The following is a 22,740-nucleotide window of genomic DNA, read 5'->3' on the forward strand; positions in this document are numbered from 1 at the left end:
ATGGTAACATGTTTACTCTGAAATCTACTGGTTTAATATTATGTGATATTAAACAGTATTAATATTCAGCCTTTTAAGATTAGTATTAACATGGTATATCCTTTTTCATTATTTAAATTTTAACCTATTTGTGTCTATTTAACCTATTTGTGTTTATAATTTAACACCTATTTGTGTTTATAAAGTATAGAATCTACTGTCAGCATAGTGCTGAATCTCGCATTTTTATCCTACAGTTATTTACTATTTATATTTAATTTGAATTTTATATAATTAGCATTACACTTATCAATTTATTACTTACTTTGTAACTGTCCTATCAGCTTATGGTTCCTTTTTTTCTCTTTTTCTGCCACCTTTTGGATTAATTCAATATTTTTATTTTTATTTATTTTTTTTTTCAAAATAATTCAATATTTTTAAAATAATTCTCTTTTATCTCTGTTTTGGAGGCTTACTACCTATAATTCTTTACTTTGTTATTTTAGTGGTCTCTGTAGTATTTACATTGTCCATCATAATCTTTCAAAATCTACTTTCAAACTACATATCCCTTCACATCTAATATAAGAAATGTACAGTAGTCTCACGTTCAGGTCCTTTATCCATTTTGAGTTTATTTTTGTGCATAGTGAAGNGAAATGTACAGTAGTATACTTAATTTCCCTCCTTTCAAATTATGTGTTCTTGTCATATAATTTGCTTTTATGTATGTTAATAAAACTCCTCACTAAATTAATATTTTTAAAGAGGAAATTGCCTTTAAAGAAATTTAAATGAAAGGAAAAGTATCTTATACATTTATGTATCATTTCCAGTGATCTTTGCTCATTTCAGCGCATGTAGATTTCCAAATGGTACACTTTTTCTTCTGTCTAAGGACATCTTTATAACCGTTCTTACAATGTGAGCTTGTTGGTAATTAATTCTTTCAGCTTTTGTGTACTGGAAAAAGTATTTATTTTGTCTCTATTTTGATAGATATTTTTGCTGGGTAGAGAATTCTAGGTTGACAGTTTTGGGTTTTTTTGGTTTTGTTTTGTTTTGTTTTGAGCACTTTAAATAGATTATTTCACTATCATCTCAACTGCATATTTCTAATGAGGTTTCTGCTGCCATTTTCATTGTGGTGTGTGTGTGTGTGTGTGTGTGCATGTGTGTGTAGTGTGTACTTTAAAAAATCACTCCTTTATCACTGATTTTGAGCAATTTGATTGTGATCTGCTTTGGAGTTGTGCTTGATGTATATTGAGCTATCTGTATCTGCAAATTTTACATTTAATCAAAATTTGAAATCATTCAGCCATTTTTATAAAATACATTTTTTTGTATCCCATTTACTTGGGGACAAGTTTTAAGGTTTAACTTTTATGATTCCTATGTTCAGTGTAGGGCTATTTCCCTGTGTATTTGTACCCAATGCCCTATGAATCATATGGATTCCCAGTATGGCTGTCGGGAACAGACACTACTGTGGACCTCTGTTTAAGTGCCAGGCACTGTTAACTTTTATCCTTCTGGGTGGTCATTTCCCTGGCTTCGGTATTTGTGTGTGTGTGTGTGTGTGTGTGCATGTGTGTGCGTGTCTTTCATGCATACACTGATACATGCTGAAGACCTTTTGCAGATATGTTTTATTTTTCTCAGTATGTAACTTTCTCTTTGGTTCCTCTGTCCTGTGAACATTATCCATCAATATATTCCACATTTTAAATCCTCCTTCTTTAATTCAGGGAGACAGTTGCATACTTCCTGGGTTTTATTACCTGCTCTGCAGCCCTGAAACTGTCTCTAGACAGTGAGCTAAGACAACTAGGGCTTCCTTTTGCCCCAATACCCAGACCTAGTGCCTTTGCTGGGTTTTATCTAATGTCTTGCAAAACCTTTATTTCAAATATTTTATTTGTTTTATGATTGTTTCAGGTCAAAGTTAAATCCAGTACCTGTCATTTCATCTTGGTCAGAAGAAGTATTGTCTACCAGTTTCAGGCTCAAATTCTATCACTTCAGACAGGGCTTGCTATGAACTTTCCTCTCCTTTCTTCCCCTCATGTCAGCAACTATTACATCCCTTCCATATGTCCTTTGTATCCACTATCCCAATCTATTTGCACATTTTAGTTATTTGCATACTTGCTCTCTTTTTCCTCTTTTGACTAAGACAATTTCATTCATCACATCATGGATTTCCAGAATCCAAGAATTTATGTGCATGACATAATAATTGCTCATTAAATACTGGTCAAAAAATGAATAAATCTCCGTTGTGTTATTCTCTCTCCTACTTGTATTTGTTTATCTCATTATTAAAATTTTAATATTCTGTGCATGCATTGTCTATTGAAAAACTTTGTTAAGCGAAATATTGGGTTAAGCAAGGGGTGAATTGTCTTTTTCTAAGCCTATCTGCAATGAGTCAACCAGCTGGCTGATCTGCATTCAGATGTTGGGTAGAAAACTGAACATTTGTCCATGGAAAGCTTTCAAACATTATTTGAGCACCAGCCATGGTGCTATCTTCCTGCCTATGGCACTACTCCCTGGACTGTATACTTGAATTGAGTTTGCTTTAGCACAAAGTGGGAAAAAACAGGACACTGTTGAGAGGTGAATATGGCAAGGTAGACTATCCTAGTAATGACACAGAAGGTGACATATGTCATCTCCTGCTACTATGACCTTTCTGTTCCTCCAGCAACACACATTACACTGAAAAATGAACACAGTCAAAAGGAGAAAAAAATTGATCCATCAAGTGGGACACTGTTTAGTCAGAACCAGCTTGTTTACAGCTCTTTCTCTAACATGAAATGCTGTTGGACTTGTTGAATTATTTCTCTGCCATCTTTCAAGCAGAAAACTCCAAAGCTTGAATTAATTTGGAGATAACCTTCCATTCAAACTTTTTTTTTTGCATTTAGTGACATTTACATTATTTATATTTATACTTAAGTAAAGGGATCAAAGGCAGTAATTACTAAGTGTCTACTAATTTCTAGGGACTACAGTGGATAGTTTGATATAGGGAAATAGAGACATGTAAAAAAGACTTATATAGGTAACACTCTAGTGAGATTAAGTAGACTTAATCTACTTAATGGGTTAGAACCTTAATGGGTTCTAAGGACATAATTGTGGGATCTAAAGAAAATATTGTATTGGGATTTTTTTTTAGCAATAATGGTTGTATAGCTGCAGATACATTAGTACATTTCTGATGTAATAGCAAAAGCATGGATTTTAGGAGTCATACAAATTTGGTCAGATGGGGAAACTAAAACTCAGTGAGATGAGGTATTATATGAAAGGTCACTCAGCTAGTAAGTAGGAGAGTGGAGATTTAGATACAGATCTCTGAGATCTAACAGGTGAAGCTGTTTGTTCTATCAGATTACTTACAGATAGCAATATTGATATTTTTAAAAATGCATTTGATCTTGTCGTAATACAGGTTAGGTGATCAAGCTGTGATAAGTCAACTGCCTGGTGTTTATGTGGTCAGAAGTATGTACAATTGAGTGACTTAAAAATCAACACTCAGAAACAAGTGAACCTTTGCACCATGCTTCTTATCCTGAGACTTCCATCAGCAAGTGATTTTCTTGCATTAAATTTAATGCTGACTCTGTTCAAGCAGAAAATAGATTTGAAGACAATGAAAAATGCACCACTTTATTTCCCTAAGGGCTTCCCTACACAGTAGGCCTTGAACAAAACTAATTTTATAAGGAGAGACAAACAACTAAAGTTAATCCTCAAATGCAAAAATTTGGTTTTTTTTCCTAAATTATTTTACTAAGCATTGATTCCCTGATTCTTATTATCCATCTTCAAATCATAGGGCTCAGGGTAGAATTTACATATATTCTGGTAACAAAATTCATAATCAAAAGGGAAAAGTGAAAGAATCCCACCATGATGCATGTAATTTTTCTGTTCCAGGGAACCTTGTGAATTGCTGATAAAAATAAATGGTAGTGAATGAGAACATCATAAGAAGTAAAATATCAAAGAATCCTTAGTGATAACATGGTTCAATGATTTTTTTTGCACTCTTGAAGGAGAAAAATTGATTTTTGAGAAGGACAATTTTGACTGCAGTTTTTTCACACAGGCGCTACGTTTGGGAGGATTTTCTAATACAGTAATATTACATTTATTTATAAATAATTGCTACTTATTTGATCAATTTTAAAAATGGGAAAATGAAAACAATAAAATAAAAATGGGAAAATGTTCAAAGCTTGTGATCATTTCCAACAACAATAATAACTGAAACAATTCTCTGAGGTCCAAATTATTCCTGACCTTCAAGAAAACCCAGGAAGTGTGAGGGTGTGATCTCCATGTTTGGCTTCACTGGGTTTTATGCAAGTATACCCTCTCAAAGGAAGGCGAGAGAGGAAAAGACAATTGTGTCCTTTTAGGAGTAAAGAACATAGAGTAAGATCAGTCTGAGATCACACTGCACCTTCAAAGTCATAGAAAGAAACCTGAGAAATATATACAAATTGAACTGACAACCAGCAGCATAAGAAGATGTGAGTAAGCTCAGTAGAAGAAGAACAGGGTTTAGCAGGAAACCTGTGCAAAATCAGTGGATTGTTTATTGCTAGTCTCTTTTCACTCTTTTGTTTCATAAGTACAACAACTTAAATGTTTATAGAGAAGGATGCCAATAGGAGCCTATAAAACATAATCTAATCTTTAGATGCCTTAGTTAAGTCCCCAAAGTGTTGTAACAGGCTCCTTTTCCTATAGCTCTAGAAAAAATTTGCAAGAAGGACCTATATTACTCAATAGCATAAGGTCCGATGTTACTATATAACATCAATCAATTTCCAATACTTATGCCATGTCTTCACCCTAGAAACAGCACAGAATGTATGCTTTCCAACTCAAAGTTTATAGCATTCCATATTATCTTATAATCATGAAATTTAACTCATTTAACTAATTATATCATTTAATAATTTAAATAATTTGGCCTATGATACATTTGATCAGATTTGATTTATATCCATCTGATATAAATTGCTATGACATTTGAATTTTAAGTCCTTCTTTCTCAAGCTTTAATGGACATCTAGACTTGCTGACATACAGATTGAGATTCAGTGGGTTTAGCAATTCTCCCACAATTCCAGGTATTCCAATTCTGATGGTTCACATACTATACTTTAAGAGCTTAGGGACGCCTGGGTGGTTCAGTTGGTTGGGTATCCAACATAGGATCAGGTCAAGATTTCATGGCTCAGGAGCTGGACTCCCATGTTGGGCTTTATACTGACACCTCAGAGCATGGAGCCTGCTTTGGATTCTGTGTCCTTCTCTCTCTGCCCCTCCCCTACTCATGTTCGTTCTCTCTCTCTCTCTCTCAAAGAATAAATAAACATTACAAATATTTTTTAAAAAAGGAACAAGAGCTTAAATCAAGTGTCCTCCACTGGGGTCCAAGAAAATGGCTTGTTTGAAACTAGTTTATTAATATGATACCAGGAACTGAGAGTATATAGCAGGTAAATGAAACAGAGAAAGAGTGAAAACCAATGCAAGTATCAGTTATCAAGTTGGCCACTGGGATGAGTAACTAATGATAAATTCCAGTGGGAACTTTTAAAGAGTTTTGTGTAGTATGTATCAAAATTTACTGCCTAGAGGATAAGAGAAAGAAACATTTATCCACCGAACTTTACTCCCATCAAAGGTAGCTCCACAGACATGCCCTTCCAGTTTGCACATAACTGATTAGAGAGCAGTTTTCAAGAGCAGTTTACTATAGTCCCATCTGTATGCATAAAGAAGCCTTGGGCATGAAACAAAAAAAATATTTACAGCATGGACTAAGACAATGTATTGTCCATGCTGCTCTGACTTAAAGTTAGCCAAGGCCTACCTAAAACCAGTTATCATGAGTGACCAGGTGGATGAGAGGATTTTGAGGTGATACAAGAATTATAAGATGCAATATGCTTTATTATGACGGGTTAGTGTCTTGAGCCTGAGTACTTGGTTACAAAACTCGTGTCTATGAGACAAAAGTCAGACTGCTCCTTGGCAATATGCCACACTTCTTGCCCCAAAGCAAAGTCATGATTTCACTATTCTAATGGTGAAAGTATGGGGACACTGTTAGGCATTAAGTGCCAGGGGAATAAGGTAAATATTACTGCATTTTCCCTTTCAGATTAGTGGATGACCTTTAAGGGACCCGTAAAAGTCAGTGTGGCCTTTTCTCTTCCCAGAATTTCTGTGCCTCTTCCACTGCCCTCTCATTCACAAAACAGTTGCGAGTTGGTAGAGAATCAGATCCAATTATTCTTCCTACTGTTTAAAAGAAAACCATATTTTACAGTGGATTAACAATATACTATTAACACATAGAACTCTGTCACACACAGCCATAGAAGAGATCTCTCTCCTTTTTAGCACTCCTGATAATGCCACTGAGTCAGGCTTTGTGTTTCTCCCCAAATGAGTCTAAGAGATTATCCCATTGCCATTAACAGGACCTACAGAAACCAAGCACCCCTGGGTTTTAGACAGCTAGACCTTTCACTTTCCTACTCTCTATATAAAATCCGATTAAAGCAGGGGCATCACCCAACTAATTAGAATGTTTCCAAAGGTTTAGACTGTGCAATAAGCATTCACAGCAGAACCCACTGTCTTGCTCAGGTAACTGAGCAACTGATAACTTAAATTCTCTGCTTAACTATAATGCTTGCATTATTTTCCCCTTAGGAAGACAAAAGGTTACTGAAACCTAGGGTATTTTTAATGTGTCAGCAGCACATAGGCTCACACAGGAGTTCTTATCTGTTTTGGGGTATGAGAAACTGACATATTAGAAAAAAAATCTTTGGGATTCAATGGAGCATCAAATGACTTACATTTGACAAGAGGCCATACTGTGTACAAGGATGAGTTTTGGCCCAAGTGTTCAAATAAATTCCCTGCATTATTAAATTGAATTCCAGCCACTCTTTAAAACAAAATATATGACTATAGATTTATTCTTTTGATGCCAAAACTTCAACTTGCCCATACTTAAAATAAGAAAAATATTATTCTTGGTCAGATCTCAGGATTATCAGGGAAAACAAATATTTTAGTTTTGTTCTGTATATGTATGTGTATATACAAACACACACACACACACACACACACACACACACAAGTATATATAATCTAGTTCTCTTAACTAAGAGAGCCTAGAAGAAATAACAACCCGAACCCTGATCTTGGTTTCAAATATCATTGTCCAATAAAAGGAACAAGCTCTCTTTGAAGATACTGCTGATTCTAGACCTAGAGCAGGACTTATAAAATGAGCCTGTAGCATCTTGAAGTACCAAGAAGTAAGGACATACTTAAAAATAAAAACACAATGATGAGGGGTTTAACAAAACAATGCAGGTTCCAACTGAAAGAGCACTCAATGACCAAGGCTGGAATAATTTGAAAAGTACAATAAATAAATTCGAATTGTATTAAACCTGAAGTACGAAATAAATATCCATGAGTCAATACTTGTATAAATAAGTAATTGAATATGGGTTGCCTGGGTGGCTCAGTTAAGTGTCTGACTCTTGATGTCAGCTCAGGTGATGATCCCAGGGTCATGGGACTGAGACCCACATTGGGCTCTGAACTGAGTGTGGAGTCTGCTTAAGACTTTCTCTCTTTCTCCTTTTGTCCCTCTCCACTGCTCACACTCTCTCATGCTCTCTCTCTCAAATACTAAATAATCATATAAACAAATAATAGAAATATAATTAATTATAAATATATGAGACAAAAAAGATGAATTTCCCATGAGGTGGAGATATAATTTATATAGACTCTCTGTTCTGAAGGAGGTAGAAGATAATTTCCCACTCCTCAAATCTGTGCTATACATAGTGACTTTGTTTCCAAGAACAGAATATGGAAAGGGAGATAACAGTGTATCTTTTCAGTAAGAAAAACTGATAAAAACTAACACAGCCTTGTGATCAAGTTGGACATTAATTCTAATAGCCCATGTTGTTAGCATGTACCCTCCTCACAGTGTGATAAAAGAACACTTTATCTCTTATCTTTCTCCTAGTAATCCATAATGCCTGTCTAATCATAGAAAAAAGCATCAGACAAATACCATTTGAGGGATATTCCACAAAATATCTGACTAGAACTGCTCAAAACTCTCACAAACCTCAAAAACAAAGAAAGCCTGAAAACTATCATTGTAGAAAATCTAAGGAGACTTGAAGACTAAATGTAATGTGACATCCTTGATCAGATACTAGAGCAGAAAAAAGACAGTGAGAAAAGCTCAGGAAATTTGCATAAAGTGGGCTTCAGTTTATAATAATGTATCATTATTCACTTATTAATAGTGACAAGTATACCATAATTATCTAACATCTCAATAATAGAATAAACTTGGTGTGGGGTCTGGGGAATTCTGTACTATCTTCACAATTTTTCTGTAAATTAATTCTAAGAAATAAAGGTCATTATCATTCTTTAAAATAGAGTTACATGGAGGTCAGAAGAACCAAGTATGAATTTATATCTATCTATCTATCTATCTATCTATCTATCTATCTATCTATCTATCTATCTATCTATCTATCATCTATCTATCTATCACCTATCATCTATCTATTTATCTATCTATCTATCTATCTATCTATCTATCTATCTATCTATCTATCTATCATCTATCTATCATCTATCTATCTATCATCTATCCATCTATCCATCAATCTATCCATTCATTTAACAAATGGGTAGAGTAGTGCTGACCTACAGTTTCTCAATTAATGGCATAAAAAAATAAGGCAAGTAACAATACTGTTAAAGTGCAAACACTATACTTAGCCGAATATATAATCTGCATACCTACTCTCTAGACCTACCCCTTTTCAATAATTAATGTAGGTTATAGCAGGTGAGTTACTAACAGGCACCATACTATCTTATCCTAATAGTTTTATTANCCCCTGAGTTTATTTTTAAAATTAAAAAAGTAACAGGGCAATTGCAAGAAATAAGATAGAAATATAATCACTAGAGTATATGCATTATTTGTTGAGGAAAACGATAATTTTTAAAAGAGATTAAGTGTGAATATTCTTGACTCTTGCTCCAGGGAAATGTGTATTAAATATTTGGCTTGGAATATTTACTCAGGAAGGGGGAATTGATAAAAGAAACCAATATTATTTGATAACCTTTGTGTTCTAGGCCTTGGCTAGACATTTTTAATAGTGGTATATTATTTATCACATGTCTTAACTCCAGCTACCATAAAAAGGTAACATAGACCGGGTAGCTTTAATAACAGGCATTTTTACAATTCTGCAAGCCGGGAAGTCCAAGATCAAAATGCTGTTTGATTTGATTCCTGGAAGACCTTCTTCCTTCTTGCTGATGACTGCCTTCTCTCTATGTCCTCACATGGAAGAAACAGATGAGCTCTGTTACCTCTTCTTTTTATAAGGTCATTAATTCCATGCAGAGGGCCCATTCTCATGACTAATTTCCTTCCAAAAGACCTATCTTTAAATTTCATTATTTTGAAGGTTAAGGCCTAAATACATGAATTTTTAGTGAACATAGATATTCAGCCCACAACATTATCATAAGCTGAATGATTAAGTATTGATTCTTCTTTATTTATTCTCATTTTTGCAGATAAGGAAACGGAGGGTCAGGTGACTTTAGTGAGTTGTACAAGGCTTACCTGCACCTGTAGGTCTAGCTGAAGGCTGCTTCTGGCCAAGTTGTGCTCAGATATATTATTCAAAGAGAAATTATTGTTTGAATAACCCTAAAATCTTAGTAGCTTAATACTTGGGAATTTATTTATTTTTCACTTTCTCAATACAATTTAAATTATCAGAGGCCACTGTTTATTTTTTCTGGTGGGGCCAATGTCCCCAAGGGACTGGGGTTCTTCAAATAGGTTCAGCACATTAGGCCCACATTAGGCCAGCAGAGTAGGAAAGATCATGTCCTTTTAGGGGAAAAAAAAATCTCTATGTGCATTAGTTTCTGGAGAGAGAGTACTTGGTCATGAAATAAGTTGATTTCACAACTCAAGTACAGTTGGGGTTCAGAAGCATGATATCATCTACACCGTAGATAAAAATGAAAGAGAAAGACTTCCTTTAGGAAGACATAACCAATAGACATGACAAAATAAGCCAGGCTATATGTGGAGACAGGAAGAAAACTGGAAGAGTAGAAAAGAAGAAAATGGACAGTGCATAAGAAGTGATTAGTCAGTGTAAGAAGCATTTCCATTGAAACCAAGAGGTAATTAAAACTTAGGGACCAAACCATATTGGCTGTGTCCTGAAGCAGTAGGCTTTGATTTTAGCGTGCTTCTTGGAGTATAGCAAAAGGGTCATATAGCCAGATCATTTCTGACAGTTTGCCATGCCCCTGATTGTGAAAAATAGTATTAGCTTGAGATAAATCCTAAAGAATGTGGACCATTCACTCTGTCTCGAGAAGCACTATGTGAAGATACAAGCACAATCCCATTAAATAGCAATAAGGGATCTGAACTTTCATTGAAGTATAGGGCATGTAAGCTAAACCCCACCTACAGTATTGTATAAAGAGAAAGCATTTGTACTTGATTGCTCTAAGTCTAAAGATAGCCCAACAGAGATACTAGGCATTTGGCAGAATTGGAGATTCTAGTGTACTTTCTCATCCTTCATCCTGTCAAACCCTGATTCCTACATCCTGCAGGCATATGTGAGGCCAGTATTCAAACTCCAAACTTCTCTACTCTGATCAATCTTACACCTGGCTTCCAGAATATTATCACAACGGCAATTCTGATTTGGTCTTTTTATTTTATTTATTTTTTACAGTTTATCCATTTATTTTTAAGAGAGAGAGAAAGTGTGAGTCGGTGTGTATGTGGGGGATAGAATCCCAAGCAGGCTCTGTGCCTTCAGTGTGGAGTTCCACAGAGAGCTCAAACCCACAAACTTTGAGATTGTGACCTGAGCTGAAGTTGGATGCTTAGCTTGCTAGGCCACTCAGGCACCCCATGATTTGGTCCTTTTAACCCTTCTATCCTCATTTCTTTTATTCTACATCTTGTTTTTCTGTTAGTGCATTTAATTCTACCTAAACTGCAGAGCTTACTTATTGTTTAAACAGAAAAATCTACATTATGGTGATCACCATCACTTCTTTCCTCCCTGTTTTCTTAACTATATTTACCTCGCATGCTGATTTAATTGATCCAGTTTAAAACCTTTACCTTTAGGGGCTCCTGGGAGTCTCAGTCAGTTAAGTATCTAACTCTTGATTTCAGCTCAGGTCATAATCTCATCGTTTGAAAGATTGAGCTCTGAGTCAGGCCCTGTGCTAACAGTGCAGAGCCTGCTTAGGATTCTCTCTCCTTCTCTTTCTGCCCTTCTGCTGCTTACTGACTCTCTGTCTCTAAAAAAAAATTTTTTTAATAAAAACTTTACCTTTATATTTCTCCCCTTCATTCATAGAGCCTAAAACTGTCTTTTAGATAGAAGTTGCTCAAAATTTGTGTGAAAAATTAAATACATAGAATTAACTCATTGGCTGATGATAACCAGGACAGTGGTCATATGTTACTCCCTGAACATACAATTACTTCTAAAATTCTATGTATAAGTTTACATATAGTGTTAATATTTCATCAACAAATATCTGAACATAATGAATAATAGTACAAATAAATTAATAGTTCATTTTTCACATTTTTTAGTGATAAGACATCCCTTTACATATAACTTTAAAATCTTGCAATAATAGCTAAAAATCAAGCAAATGCTTAATTTCAACAATACTGTTAAATATATCCTGTAACTCTGTAGTATCTAATCCCACCTAATCAAGAAAATCATGCATGGAGAATTTTAAAAATATAGATCTCTCTATAATGAATAACCCAAGAGGCTAAAAAAGCCCATAGGTAATACCTAGGTATTTGTATTGATAAAGGTACTGAATATGTTCCAAGGATATTCTGATGATTAGCCAGATTTTGGAAATATTTATTTAATACAAAAACTCTATTGTATAATTTTTATAATTTTATTTTGCCAAAACCATCATTAAGGAGACAGATTTTCTAATCATTGAGATGACATTTTATCTTTGATAATTAACTTCCAAATAATTAAAGGTCATGGGAAATCTAAATCATTATTTGGAAAATTAAGGGAATATTTTCCCCCAGAAATATTTTGCTAGATCAGGCTAATTCTATTTTTAAAAACTTGACTAGAAAATTTTAATATTTTTGTTAATGCTCAGAGTGGCTGATTTCTCAATATTTAGTTAAAGTCTTTACTGCCATTTCACTTTTGAAAATATCTAAATTGTCCATTATTTCACCAAATGCTTAACATGTTGCTTGTGTGACCATAACTCCCATTCACAAAGGTGAGAGGGATCATGGTTCGTTTGAAAGATAGCCACACACAACTGAATTTTAATACCTATTCCAGTACCTAGAATGTTTGTAACTATATAAAGCTTTCCCAATATCTGCTGAATTCAGTATTTTCCTCAGTACAATATAAATTTGGGTAGCTATAGAAAACTAATGTCTTTAGAATAAATGATTCTATGACCCGTTTAACCATGTTTTAATCAGAGACGTTAAATAGGGACTCTCCTGGCAACAGAGATAGGTGTGCAATCCAAATACTGATAATCTAAGGGCTTTTCAGAATTTATAAAGATGCAAAAGGGAAAATTAAATCTTTCCATTTTGATGAGGAATGTGTATGTTTGGAATATGTTGGCAGTCTTCGTTTCTGACAAATGAAAGTAGTTGCCATATAGGAGATGATACTGCAAAAAAAATAAAATAAAAAAAAAAGGTGTGAATTTACTAGCTGAAGGGAGAGAGCTATGGTGGCTGTTTCTTATGGGGAGGGACTGTGTGGCTTCCAACTACTTTTGCTCATTTAAGGAATCCCTCTTTGTAGGTAGTCTTGCAAAGGGTCGGAATCCTTCCATGACAGAAACCTCAAGGAGAAGAAGCCAATTTCTAGGCTAGTCTAATGGGATATTCTTCCCCCAATATGTGTACTGGGTATGGAAAACATAGAGCAACTGTGACAATGCATTTGAAGACAATATTCTGGGAAATTAGAGGGGGTGATATATACATATATTAGTGCTGGTATTAGTGGATTGGAGGCTAATTCTAAAAGAAAGAAAAGATATAGAGCTTATTCATATTGATAGAAAATTACATGGTCTAAAGTGAAAGTGACATCTTCATTATTTCTACAAGCATTTTATCAAGTATCTGCCATGAATCCAACAGTGTTCTAGTTACCGAAGATAGAACAGTACACAAAACAATAACTACAATAAGAATGCTACATATGGTGCCCATGGAGCTTACATTATAAAGGTACAATCGGGGCATCTGGGTGGCTCAGTCGGTTAAGCGTCCAACTTCGCCTCAGGTTGTGATCTCGTGGTTTGTGGGTTTGGGTCATGTGTCAGGCTCTGTGCTGACAGCTCTGAGCCTGGAGCCTGCTTCAAATCCTGTATCTGTCTCTCTGTTCTTCCCTCTTCACACTCTGTCACTCTCTCTCAAAAAAAAAACCTAAATAAAAAAAGGGACACTAGTGTACATTAGAACAGAGATGAGATGCCACTGTCAAGAAAAAAATGAACACGTTATTGACCTAACTGGTTTAGCAGCGCTTACGTAGGAGTAGTAGTTAATTCTATTCTACACGAATGTGGGCAATGCATTTGTGCACATGTGCTTTTGTTAGTATGCTTCACATTTGCATAATGCAATTGTTTCAATAAAGAGAGATACAATCATTAGGGACATTCATTGTGATATGTATTTTGCTTCTTTGATTATTACTTCTTGAGTTAATTTATTAACTTGTTCACATAGCATAATTCTTTTGTTTATTCATTTCCCACTTTGGTTGCAGAGTTTATAAATTACTAGCTGAGTATTTGTCTTTATATTATTAATGCTATGCTTTGATTTATTTTAACCAAATATGGAGTCACTACATTGCTGAAAGAGCCTGGCCAAAGTCCCCTGTATCTAAAAATCTACCCCCTTCTAATACCTGATGGGAGAAGAGTTACACATGGATGTGTAAGACCCTAGGAGGTAGAGGTGAGCTCCGGGTCTCTTAAGCTGTAGGTCTTCTTACCCCTGCCTCCTAAGATGATTGGAAACATTACCTAATATCACCAGCCTTTACTTTACACATCTGTAAGAAGAAGATACCTCTTACTGTAGTATCATTAAAGTGAGGAGCAAAATATACTAAACATAATTTTATAAGTACAAAAATTTATTACATAGGCTATACATTGTTTTTAAAAAAACTGTAAATAAATATTATTCTTTCTCGCATGCCTCTTCCCCCTTCAAAAAACATTTTTCAGTTTGTGCCAAGCGGGGTAATCAATGCTTGGCATACACTGGGATGAGGAGAGCAAGAGAATAAACAAACAATGACACAACACGCTTCCAGATTTTGCTTTCATGCTGTCAATTTTTTTGTTGGGATAAGAAATTGAGCAACCTGAAGCCAGCAGAGGCAGTAAAGCAGTTCTTGATCTCCTCTTTGTATTTATCATACTGTATTGGCGATTTTCAAGAAGGGTCCCCAGAAAAAGCGATTTCATCAATTATAATATCTGTTTTCTATTCTCAGAGAGCAGCTCTGAGGGAGCCTTCCAATGCTCCTTTGATCTAATTCATCTGTGGGTGTGATGCATATAATTTTAAATTCCGTATGTGTTATTATCCACATCTACCCTTTTTCTTAGAAGTCTGTTAAACCTTATTTATAGGATGAATTAGATCAACACCACAAGATGATGCCATTTAAATTGCAAGTGCATGTGGTGCTTTCCTAATACATTCAGCAAGGAGTGACATTACCAAGTGGAGACTTAGGTAGTTTGTGATTTCACTACTCCCTCACTAGAACAACTAACAACTATTCAAGACCAAGACACCACTGAGAAAATCCTAGAACATGGGGGTGAGGCTGCAGCACCGTCTGAACCTTAGAGACCAACCCAGTCTGCATTAGAAGGGCAAGATTCCCAGGCCAGCACAGCACCAGGTAGAACGGTATCCCCTAGACTCTGGTTCCCCAAGTAGGAAAAGACAACCCAGATGGAGGCAAATAGCACTCGCCCAGCTTGGGAGTCCCAGCACATGTGCAATCCCCTGCTCTAATCTCACACCACAGGGACTGCAGGGGAATCTGAAGTGTTCAAGGACTGGGGATCTGAATGACAGACAAAGGATGGGGGGGCTTGCAACAATCAGCAGACAGACTTGGCCGATTGAGTTTTAACATGAAGTACTCAGGGAGTAATCCTAACCTGTGGTTTTGCTCAGAACCAAGTTGGGGAGGGGGTGCTCCAGGGAACTCAGCAGGGTGCATATCTGACTGATGCAGACTCTCAGAAGAAGGCTTTTGCTAGCCCTACTGCCTAGTTGGTCCATGCCCAGGCAAGGAGTTGAGTCATTGCCCAAATCCACTGTGAGGAGCCTCTTCCTGCTCCATCTGATTAGAAGGGCTGGTGACAACTCCAGGAAGCTGTGAGCCTGGAGCACTCCGGATGACAGGTGAGGAGGCAGAGCTGATCACCCCCAGATCAAAGCTATTACCTAGTACAGGGCACTAAGAGTTCCCGCCCACACTCCTGTCCCATCCCCCTCCTCCTCATGCTACACACAGGCAGGGAGACTGATTCATAGCCATGGCTAGGGGTACTTCCTGGCCTCTCCCAACTAGAGACCTGATTAGGAAATTCATGGTAGCCTGAAGGGGCCCCTCTCCATTCCACCCACTTAAGGGGGCTGAGCCACAGACCTACCCACCGTGAAGTGTCCTCCCACCTCATCTGACCAGAAGGGATGGTGACAATACTCGGAAGCTGTAGTGACAGTCCAGCAGTGCTCGAGCCTAGAGAAGGGCAGCCAGAGCAGAGACTGGAAACCAAAGCCAATTGGCCTGTTTGTGGTGTGGGCTGGCTTGAGTTAAGGCAACAGTTGTATAGGCTTTAGAGCTGCTGCTTTTGCTGCACCAGAGCAGGGAATCAAACTGATAGCCACATTCCTTGCTGAATGTGGCTACCTGCGTACCTGAACCAGGGAGCCTAACCAGAGCACACGCGAAAGCCCTGCATACAGTGGCACTTGAACAGAGACCATAGCCCATTGTTTCCTCCATCTGCAGAGCAAAACCAGTGGTCTCACTTGACCAGGAATTCAGTGTTTACTCTGGCTTAATTCAAGTACCCAAACAAGCTGTATGGGGAAGCTAACTCATAGTCCCAATTACTTTTGAATAGAGTACCCAGTCCCAAGTACCATCTACTGAGCCTGATCAGAGGATCCAGGAAACTGTAGAATACACCCTACAGCTTCACTTTACTAGGGAATCAAAGGATTCAGAAACAATACCACATTCCAATTTCAACTCTTTTGCTGTATACATTAAAAAAATAACTACACAACAAATTCAATATATACAGATTATGTCTCCTAGGTTTCTCCATGCCTTGGAAAAGAGAAAGAAAATGAAGTGTCCAACTTTGCATGATTTTAAATCTAGAAGGAATCTCAGTTGCTAGCTAGGACAATATAATCTTTCCCTATAGCTTTTTCATTTATTCTTTTTTAAGTTGATGAAATGGATGGTTAAATAGATTAATAAACTGTTCCATGAATTTATTACATGAGACCGTGGAAGTCTACCCAAATCAATCAAATCTAAATGGCTTGGAATCATTTATGCGGATAGCAGCTGAGCATGTGGATATTTAAGTTTGTACCAAGTCATAGCCATGTAGGGACAATGACCCAATAGGGACAGAAATAAAACCTCTATAAAAATCCTTTCTTGTCAAATATAACAAATATGGCTGGTTCTGTGGTTAATCAATTTATGATTAATTAATAATGATTAATGATATGATTATGCATATTTAGTCAATAAGTGCTGAAAACACCAGAAAAAATTTTCTACTTGACTTGAATATGGGTAAATATTTAACGTATACATGTGCACATATATTAAGATATATTCTATATTGTGTCACTGAATCCTCCATTAAATAGTGACCTAGCAAATCTATGGATTCCAAAGAGTACACACCTACAGATTTCACTACACTGGAATTGAAATCTTTATTTACTACCTGTGTTTAAGGAACAAAGGAGATAAGAGCAACACACGTTCTCTGTCCTGTGTTCCATTGCTCTTATGGAATGGTTTAGTCCAGAGATAGGGAAACCATTTTGCTCATATGAGCTCATATGTTAACCTAGTAAGTATGGCTCAGAAACTTAAAAATAAAGCATGTTAATTAACTCAAATCATGTTCTGAGTTTTTCATTAAACTATCTACCTACCTACCTACCTACCTATACCTGTATCATTTTTGTAGGAAATTCATTTTCTAGACCCTTCAAGTTGACTGTTATCCCATCCTCTCTTTATTTTTAATTGTTCGTTTTATTTTTTGTTTGTCTGTTTAGTCTTGTCTTCCTCATGAGCCCCTTTTTTATTTTCCATCCCTTAAACTATTGTTACAAATTACGAGAAGACAATGTGCTGATAGGACTAAAAACCACATATAGGCCCCCATTTGCCACAGTACACATTATCTACCCAGGAAGATCTTTAGCCAGTATAAGAACTAAAGAGGTAAAAACCAGGGGAAGGTCCCAGCATCTAAAGACCTTTTTATATCTGCAATGTTGGTAGAGGCAAGCTTCCTCCGTGGCTAGAATGTAGAACTCTAGAATGTCAGACAGATGTTACCTCATGTATCAACTTGGGGCAAACATCTGTGAAAGCTGCCTATTGCACTAGCTTAAGAAGGGCCCTGAGGCTCAAAAGTATTCCCGAGTAGAGTACCATGCATAGTTAATGATGTTCGCCAAGTCCGTGCCAGATATTTGAAAATTCTCAGATCTTCACTGTTAGTTCCTGGTCCACACATTTGCCTTTGAGTTCTGCTACTGACGTATAATTACTTCAGTATTGTCATGCTAGTGCTTCCTTTTAGACATAATTTCTCCATTGTTATAAAGAGTTTTGAGTTACATATTGGTTCACATTTTCTGTTGTTTCAAGGTATTTTTACCACTGAAGTTACTGGCAGTGCCCAGTCTACTGTGTGAGCACCAGATGTTCTCCTGATCCAAGTTGGCACAATCAAGACTTCCTTTTCAAGATCTAGATTTGGATCAGAGAGACTCAATTAATCCATGTTTGAAACTAGAGCTATAATGTGTGTAAAAGACAAATCTGAAGACCATGTTGTTTAGGAGAATATTGATTTAACAGTTGTAAGTTAGCTAAACTAAGGAACAAGCTAATAGTAGCCCATGAACTCCAGAAACTCCCCCTTTTTAGCAAGCATTTTGTTTTGTTTTGCTTTGTTTTTGTTTTGGGACTAAAGGGATTTCAAACATCATATAGACGCATAAATGTTCCCTGCCACGTGTCTTTGTTTTATAGAAACATCATGGATGCTGGGTTACTCTCCTCCAGAAACACGGCTATACTGCATGAACATCTATGGTTGAACCAAGTTGTAGTTTAATCAGAGTTTGAGGTAATTGTGTACACTCTACTACTCCTTTACTGTTATGTGTTTGTTTTCCCCAAAACCTTTTGGTGCTAGCGATGTGTATCAGTGGCCCCTTTGCCCATGTCAGTCTTATGGAAATGGGGCAGTGGCATGACTTTCTGAAATGTAAAGTGGAAAGAATAGAGAAGTAGAAGGATCGATTGGAGAAAGAGGAACAAAAGGAAGATGATGAGATAATGTAGTAGTTGTGGACTCTTGATGGAAATAAAGTCTCTCAAAGACTGAAACATTCCAAATTCCATGAGGACTACTATTCTTGCCCCTGGGTTCTACCCAGTTCTTCATTTGCAGCATCTTTACTTTCATTCTTAGATTATTAGAATATTCATCTTGCATGGCTAAACTCAAATGTCAATGCTGCTGAGAGGCATCCCCTAATCTCTCAAGCCCAAATTAATCATTCTTTTATTTGCACTCAGAAGTATGCGTATAAGTTGATTAAAGATTAGTTTTACCCTACCATAATTTACTACTAATAAATCAGTCCTCACCCTACCATAAAGTTCCATTAAAATAGTGATTATTTCTGGCATACATTTGTGTATACTAAATGTACTTTATATGATAAGATATAAAAGATTAAAGCTGTACTGTTCAGCACAGATATATTTTTAAAATGTATCTTAACACTGTTCATACAACTCTTATGACAAGGTTCAATTTCCCATTTTGTAGACAAACAGAACTTAGAAAAAATATATTACTAGTTAATGGTAAAACTATGATTCAAATCAAGATCTTTCTGATGCCAAGGTCCAAGTAACTCAGTAATTCCTGAAATGAATCTGTATTCCTGGTTTGATGGTCTGACCAAGAGAAAAGGCTGACCTTGGATCACAAAATTTTGTTTAGATAAACAGAAGATGAACTAAGCCATGGTTTTATTGATGATGTTAACAAGACTTTGATAGTCTCTGTAATCTTTCTTCCTTGGCAGCTTGGGAAATCTTTGCTCTAAACACTTCAAAGAGAGTAAAGTTATCTTATAAACAATCCTCTGCATATCATTCTGAAAGAAAGAAAGGTCAAGTTAAAAAAAAAAAAAAAAAAAGGAAGCAGTGACTTGGACATTGTGTTATGTCTCTATGGGATCCTGTGTGTCAAGTACCCATTGAAGAAAGTGAAGGTGATACATTTATTCTCACAGTGGAGTTGGAGTATCAGTGTTCATTTGTGTGTTCTTTCAGATTCCATTAATGCATTAATTGTGATCATTCAAGTCCTGGAGATTTTAAATAGCCTATTCTAATGATGTCAGAGAAAAAAGGAGATTTAATAATCCAACAAGGAATTCAGAAGAAAATTATTTTATAAATTAAATTATGGTTCAATCACATTTAGTAACCCATACATTCTGTACAAGTGTCATGCATTCCTCTATTTCTTAATGTTTATTTATTTTTGAGAGAGAGAGAGAGAGAGAGAGAGAGAGAGCGAGCAGGGCAGGGGCAGTGAGAGAGGGAGACACAGAATCTGAGTCAGGCTCCAGGCTCTGAGCTGTCAGCACAGAGCCTAATGCAGGGCTTGAACTCACGAACTGTGAGATAATGACCTGAGCTGAAGTCAGAGGCTTAACCAACTGAGCCCCCCACTGGTAAACAAAATTTCTCCTTTCAAGTATGACTTACACCTTTGCTAATCTGAGCACTGTCTCTACTGCGATCTTGCTTTCAAATTTCTAAATCAGTAAACTCCCCTCTCTCTATGAACTAGAAGGTAATGAAAACAGTTTAAACAAATACCCTGAGTCTGGAACTGACTTTAATGTTCTTTTTGACCATCACATTATCTGATGTTCAAATAAGATTCAGTGAGATAACACAATCATCTAAAACACACTTTTTTTTTTTAATGCAAGGACTGAGATTTGACTTCAAATGCTATTCATTTTAATTTTGTCATCATGTTTCCTATGGGCTGGTAGTATGAGCAATTGATTTCTGTATCTAACTAAAGCACTTATCAGAAGGTCCGTTGCATGGGAGATCCTAGATAAAGGCAAACTAAATGTTCAAATACATTATTGCTACACATAAATATACATGGTTGGTCTTATCTATTTAGTAAGGCAGTTTCACAGTTTTCATCTAAAAATTAAAGTTGATTCTCATCACACCGTTATAGCAATTCACTGGAGTTATGGAGTTGTTGAGGGTAATAAAGCAGAATATTTTTCCAAAACAAAATCTATATTTAAATATTTTAAGATATTTAATAATTGAGGTATTTTATTACTTCAAGCAGACAGCTCTTAAGACACAAATATTCCAAATGAGTGAAGTTGGTTTTACATGTGCCTGTGACCAGTTATCAGGAATCATTCATGACCACCCTGAGAGTATACCAAATCCCACCAATGTTAACATGTGTAAGAAAAACACCAGGCTACCCAGTCCTTCTTATGCCCTTTAAATCATATGCCTATTTGTGGAAGATGAAAAGACTATATCAAGAATTTGTATCTAGCATGGAGATGGTATAGAAGTCTTAAAATGCCAGTGACCCCTTGCGAAACTCAAACTCACAAATGTTTAGGGCTTTAGTGAAGTTACTGACAGTGTTAAGCTAAGCGGGGAGGTGGAGACACAGTGCCGGGCAATTAAGAAAACCACTGCTGTGGTCCAAGCAAGCCTGTAATTGGTCTAACAAATCTAAGGTAGTGGATGGCAGCACTCACAGCACCTTCAGGATTTCTGTAAACGTTGTTTTCCATGATCTAAAAGAGTGCTGCTGCATAAGGTTTACCATACACACTAACACATGCCCCCACACAACCATAGACAAAGACCTGTCAGTGCTCACTCTTTCTCTATTTTCCTCTCTTCATCTTTCCCTCTCTCTTTTAACATCTTTTAAGGGCCAGATTTAGATAGAAAAGCACACAGCTCGAAGCACACAAAATTTCTGCAAACAAATGAGGTTAATGTTTTCAAGAGAAATCTTAATTAGGACCCGCTGAAAGGTGGACTAAATCAAAAGCTGGCAGAGGTATTTATCTACTAGATTTTCAGGAGTACTGAAGAAGGAAAACTATCTGAAAATGGAGTACAGTGCCTGGCACAACATAGGACATTCAATAACTGTTCAATAAAGAAACAAATGGGGTCGACTGGGTGGCTCAGTCGGTTGGGCGTCTGACTTCGGCTGAGGTTCACGGTGAGGGTTTGACCCTATGTCAGGCTCGGTGCTGACAGATCGGAGCCTGGAGCTTGCTTCGAATTTGTTTCTCCCTCTCTCTCTCTCTGCTTCTCCCCTGCTCATGCTCTATCTCTCTCAAAAACGAATAATATTTTTAAAAAGTAAGGAAAAAAAAAGAAACAAATGGATGATGATACAGTGTTGATGAGGTTTAGTGTAAAGTCTTATGATTGACTGCTTGTTTTATGTACTATGAGTGACCATCTATCATTTGAATTCAAATGATAAAGGCAGAGAATACTTTAAATAGTTATATTTGTCTGCTACAAGTTCTCCCCTTGAGAACTGAATGTGTGATTCAGGTACTACATTATAAAATATTTCATGAACAAAACATCACTTATATTTTCTTTAAACAGATTAACAAGCAGAAAAACTTGAATTCCTTAAGCAAAGCTGTTGCTTCAACAATAACAAGATCTTCTGTCTTCCTTAATCTTGGTAGATATGTTCGAAGTTTCAACTTCCTGTGATAAAACTTGTAAAAATGTGTTAACATGTTATCCTATTTACAACCCAGCCAGCTACAAGAAGCTTAACTCTGATGTGATCGTTCCAAGAAGTCTTTAAAGCCCTGACTGTGGAATTTAAACTCATCATCCAAGATGATTGTTAGAGCTCCAACTATCATGTCTGTGTTTCCAGGAGCATAAAGAAGAAGGGGGAAAAAAAACCCCAAATACGACAAATAGAGGTCAAGTACTTCTCTATATAAGAATCAAAAACCCACAACACTTCCATTTTCATTGCATTGGGTAAAACTCAATCACTGAGACAAAACTGGTTGAGAGATATAGTTCTTTGTTCATGATTAGCCTGTGTCCAACCACAAATTTGTGGGTTTCTAAAAATCTAATTATTATTAAA

Source organism: Crocuta crocuta, unplaced genomic scaffold (genome assembly GCF_008692635.1).
Source record: "Crocuta crocuta isolate KB4526 unplaced genomic scaffold, BGI_CrCroc_1.0 scaffold152, whole genome shotgun sequence".
In the NCBI taxonomy this organism is placed as follows: Eukaryota; Metazoa; Chordata; class Mammalia; order Carnivora; family Hyaenidae; genus Crocuta; species Crocuta crocuta.